Below are 6,000 nucleotides of genomic sequence, written 5' to 3' on the forward strand. Positions count from 1 at the left end.
AAATATTAATTTTATCAAAAATTAATAATAAAAATTTTATTGGATGAAATTCATAGCAAATTGGGCACTTCAAAAGAAAAGATCACTGTACTTACAAATCAGCAACGAAAGTATTCAAAATGAAATACAGTGAGAAAAAAATAAGACTGCCCTCCTCCCCCAAAAGAAACCCAGAATCTTAGGGACTTTGGGGGCAATATTAAGCAATTTAACATTTGTGCAATTAGAGTACTAATAGAGAAGGAGATCGGAGGGATGGAAAAAAAATGGATGAAACCATGGGTGAAAATGTTCATAATTTGATAAACGTTATAATCCTATGGTTGAAATAAGCTCAATAAGCCCCAAGTTTTATAAATGAAACAACAAACAGACAAACAAACACACATGAGGGTAAGGCATCAACAAATTACCTAAAACCATTCATAAAGAGAAACTCTTCAAGGCATTATGGGGAGGCAGAGGCATATGACATACAGATACAAGCACTACAGCAGATTTCACATTACAAATGATAAAATCCAGAAGATAGTGCAACAACACCTTGAAGGTGTTGAAAGAAAAAAAAATTGTTAACCAAGAAATCTTTCAACTATGAAGCCAAAATGAAAGCTTATTTTTCAGAAAAACAAAAGAATTTATCACTAGCAGACCCACATTTTAAGATATGCGAAAAGATGTTCTTGAGGCAGAAGGAAAATGGTACCAAGGGATACTTGTATCTACACAAAGGAATGTAGAGTGACAGAAATGGTAGATATAAAAGAATTGTTCCTATTTTTAACTCACTGAAAAAAACAATTTCTTAAAAAGAAAATCAATGTGTTGTGGGCTTTATAGTGTATGTAGAAGTAATGTGTTCGATAACCATAGCACAAAGGATGGTAGGGTGAATGGAAGTATATTGTATGATTCTCATGCTATAGTTGAAGTGGTACAATGCTATCTGAAACATGATTGCAATAAGAGGAAATTGTATATTATGAACCCTGGCAAAAGCCAGGAGTTAAAGCAATAAAACAGAGTTATAGCTAATAAGTCATCAGTGGAAATACAATGGAAAACTCTAAAATATATTCAAGCCAAAAAAGGAAGAAATAAAAAGAAATGGGAAAAAAGAACAAATAGTACAAATAGAAAAAAATAATTTAAATCAAACCATGTGGTAGTAATTTTAAATGTAAACAGTTCAAACTGCAATTAAAAGAAAGAAAATCTATCAAATTGGACAAACGAGCAAAATTCAGCATAAAATATCTATGAGAAATTCATTTGAAATGTAAAGATACAACTAGGTCAAACAATTAAAAGATGGAAAAATATAACATGCTGCAAACAATTATCATTAGAAAGCTAGATAGTGTGGCACCTGGGCAGCTCAGTTGGTTAATCGTCTGACTCTTGATTTCAGCTCAGGTCATGATCTCAGGGTTGTGAGATCAAGCCCCTTATCAAGTTCCACACTGAGCATGGAGCCTGCTTGGGATTCCTTCTCTCTCTCCCTCTGCTGATTATTTGAAATAAGAATAGTAAAAAATTATCAGTGTGAGAAATAAAGAGGAGATATCACTACAGACCCTAGAGACATTATGGGACAGTAAGAATATATTATAAACTACCTTATGTCAATAAATGTGCAAAACTAGATGAAATAAACAAGTATCTTAAAAGATACAAATTACCAAACTTATTTCATAAGAAATATAAAATCTGACAAAATATAAAATATCAAATCTGTTGGAGAAAATTAATTTGGGTTAAAACCTTCACCCCAAATAAAGTTCAAAACCTATATGGCTTCATGAATAAATTATAAGAAGCTTTTAAGGGAAAAATAAAAATGGTATGAGAATTAATATATGAGTTAAGTTCACAGGATAAAAAAATCAACTTATGGGGTGCCTGGGTGGCACAGAGGTTAAGCATCTGCCTTCGGCTCAGGGCGTGATCCCGGCGTTCTGGGATCAAGCCCCACATCAGGCTCCTCTGCTGGAAGCCTGCTTCTTCCTCTCCCACTCCCCCTGCTGTGTTCCCTCTCTCGCTGGCTGTCTCTATCTCTGTTAAATAAATAAATAAAATCTTAAAAAAAAAAATCAACTTATAAAAGTCAATTGCATTTCTACATACAAGCAATTAACAATTGAATATTTCAAAATAAGTACCATTCACAATAATGTCCAAAGACCATAAAAATTTAAGAATAAACTTAACAACAACAAAAAATATGTGCAGAGGCCTGTACACTGAAAACTATAAAACATTGTTGAGAAAAATTAAAGAAGTCCTATATAAATGGAGAGATATACCATGTTTTTTAATTTGAACACTGAATTTTGCTAACATCTCAATTCTTCCCAAAAGGATATGTAGATTCAACACAATTCCAATCAAAATCCAAGGCAGCGGGGCGCCTGGGTGGCACAGCGGTTAAGCGTCTGCCTTCGGCTCAGGGCGTGATCCTGGCGTTACGGGATCGAGCCCCACATCAGGCTCTTCTGCTATGAGCCTGCTTCTTCCTCTCCCACTCCCCCTGCTTGTGTTCCCTCTCTCGCTGGCTGTCTCTCTCTGTCGAATAAATAAATAAAATCTTTAAAAAAAAAAAAATCCAAGGCAGCATTTTTGGGGTAAAATTGACAAGCTTATTCTAAAATTTCTATTGAATGAGAAAGAACTTCAGAATAGCCAATACATATCTGGAAAGAGAAAAACGTAGTCAGAAAACTTAGAACACTTGATTTGAAGATTTGCTGCAGAGTTATAGTAATGAAGACAGTAGGGCATTGTTACAAGGATACATAGATCAATGGAACAAAATAAAGAAATCCATGTATATATGGTCAATTGATTTTTTGCCAAAGGAGCCAAGATGATTAAAAGAGAAACCAATAGCCTTATCAAAAAATATGTTGAAACAACTAGATATTTACATGGAAAAAATAAAATCCACTCTTAACTTTACTTCTTACACATAAATTAGTTTGAAGTTGCTTACATATACTAAACATAAAAGATAGAACTTTATTTAAATCCTGTAGAAGAAAACTTAGGAGAAATTTTTGTGAGCTTGGGGTAGGCAAAGGTTAGTTAGATAGAATACAAAAAACTCAGAATATGAAAGAAAAAATGATAAAATAGTTTTCAAAATTAAAACCTTCTGCTCTTTGAAAACAACAGACTGAAAGAAAATATTCATAGTATATTTTTCTGACATATGGCTTATATCAAGAATATGTAAATGCAAACAGCCCAATAAAAATAAGTCCAAAGATTTGAATAGATTCGCATAAAAGAAGTAACTTAGTAGACAATAAATACATTAGAAAATGCTCAACATCATTAGTTATTAAGGAAATACAAAGTAAAACCCAAATGAGATCCCACTACACACCCACTGAATGGCTAAGAATAAAGGGACTGACAATACCAGATGTTGGTAAGAATGCAGAATAATCTTCTATGCTTTAGTAGGAATTTAATATGGTACAACTACTCTCAAAAATAGCTTGGCAGTTTATTAAAAAGTTAAATATACTCACCACATATCCCAGCATTTCCACTCTTGGGTATTTATCCAAAACAAACAAAAACATATGTTCACCCAAAATCTTATACACAAGTATTCATAGCAAATTTATCCACAATAGCCATGTGGAGGATGGATTTTACAGTGTCCCTTGTGATCCACATTCCCTGGTTATGCGCCAGAGTAACTCCTTCCTCTGGAGTGTAGGTGGGACATGTAACTTGCTTCTAAACAAAGGAACATGGCAAAGTAATGCAATATCACTCCTGTGATTACATTATGTTATATAAGACTCCTTCTTGACAGCAGTCTCTCCCTGCAGAAAGCATTGTTCTCCATTTCTGGTTTCCAAGAAGCAATATACCATGTCTACAGCCTCTAGGAAAAACCTGAGTTTGGACAATAATAATTCCCCAGTCAAGCTTTCAGATGAGAATCCAGTCCTGGCTGACGCCTTGATTGCAGGCTTGCAGAAGACCATGCTGAGCTGTGCCCAGATTCCTGACCCAGGATTCCATGAAACAACAAAAGTGTGTCATTTTAAGCTGCTAAGTTTGGGACAATGTGCCACACAGTCATAGAAAACTAATAATGAGCGAAAACCTGGAAACAATCTAAATATCCAACAAATACATGTATATGGGATTATTCATACTCTATAAAGGAAAATTTCACTAATATACATAATAACAAGGATGAATCTCAAAATTAGTATGCTGAGCAAAGAAGCAAGAAACTAAAGAGTACACACTGCATGATTCTATTTACATGACATTATTCCAAGAACACAAATTTTATCTACAATAACAGAAAGCAGATCAAAGCTCATCAAACTGTACCCATAAACCACAGCACAACAAATGTGATTTTTAAAACTTTATAAGCTCAGTAATTGCACATCTATTTCTAAATATTTAAATTAATGAAAAGATAAACACTTTATGTTTCTGTATGATACAGTATATCTGGCTACAGATAACATATATAAGACTAGAAATCTTCCTCCTGATAGAGTACTATAAAGGAATTTTAGAATCTTAGATAAAATTCTATATTGACTCTAGCTACACAATAACAAACACCTAAAAATCTCAGGCTAAATAAGGGCTTTCACTTAATTTCATTGACTAATAGTATTTAGATATGATACCCGCCCCCCGCAGTTTTCAATTATGTGCAAGGCACACCAGATGATTTGGACCATGAAAAAGATATAGACCCTGTACTCAAGTAGCAAAGAGTGTTAGGAATATTAAAGGAGTATCGAGAGTATTAGGAAAAATATAGTACCATAAAGGCCAAGTGGAAAATGAGGGTACATTATGATAAAGTCCTAGGTTCAGTCACGGAAAGTACTACTTGTTTTGGGGATTGCGAGCTCAAGCCAAACTAACATAAAGGTGGGTGTTTTAGCTAGAATTTGAAGGATATATAGAATTTGGTTGTTTAGAGAAGGAAAGAAACCAAACGGAAGGATATTTTTGTTTAAATGCAAGAATACTGAAAATAAATTTCATTTTAAGAATCATAGTATAAAAAATGGGAAATAACAATGCAGATTATGGAGAGATTTGAATGATTCTACCATAAATACAATATCTATAGGTGTTTTCATCTAATCTCATGGCATGAGATAGATATCTATGCCAATGATTCCAAATTATATCTTTAGTTGGCCTCTCCATTGATATCCAAATTCAATATCTAACACCTCTTTGATGCTGACTTGAATGGCGAATAGTAATCACAGCCTTAACATGGTGAAAAAGAGATTTGGTTCCATCCATCCCCCAAACCTACACTCTCAATATTCTCCTTCTGAGTAAATGACACAATTGTCCATCTACTTGTCAGATCAAAGAACCCAGGAGTTCTCTTTGATGCCTTTCTTTCCCTCATCTTCATTGCAAATAAACTGAAAATTCCTACCCACTATTCCTTGAAAACAAATCCTGAGTATCCGTCTCCAATGCTAGTAGCCAGGTCCAAGCAGACCTGCTCTGCAGTACTGCCTTGGCCTGCCAACCGGTCTCCTTGCTTCCATTCTTGCCCTCAGCAGTCTCCCTCATAGAAGCCAGAATAAGTTTTTTAAAGTTAAATTATATTGCGTGATACCCATTAAAACCTTTCATCAGCTTCCCGTTGCAGTTGGAATACAAGCCAACTTCCTTCGAATGTCTGCAAAGCCCAGTATAGTTTGGCCACTGGCTACCTCCCTATCTCATTTCTCACAGTTCTGCACCTCACTTACTCAGCTTCAGACACGCGGGGTCCAGCTCAGTTCTGCACAGGGCTCTTGCCTTCTATTTCTTCTGCCTCAAAACTCTAGCCCCATTTCGTTAAATAGCTACTCTATCTTGTCATGGCGCTCTCCCTCAGCAAGGCTCATTTTGATGAAGACATCTAATTAGTCCCCTCTGTAGGGCTGACTCCAAAACCTAAATAGTTTTGGGGATGCTCTTTAGAATCAGAAAGGA

The sequence above is a fragment of the Ursus arctos genome, unplaced genomic scaffold (genome assembly GCF_023065955.2).
Source record: "Ursus arctos isolate Adak ecotype North America unplaced genomic scaffold, UrsArc2.0 scaffold_6, whole genome shotgun sequence".
Lineage (NCBI taxonomy): Eukaryota > Metazoa > Chordata > Mammalia > Carnivora > Ursidae > Ursus > Ursus arctos.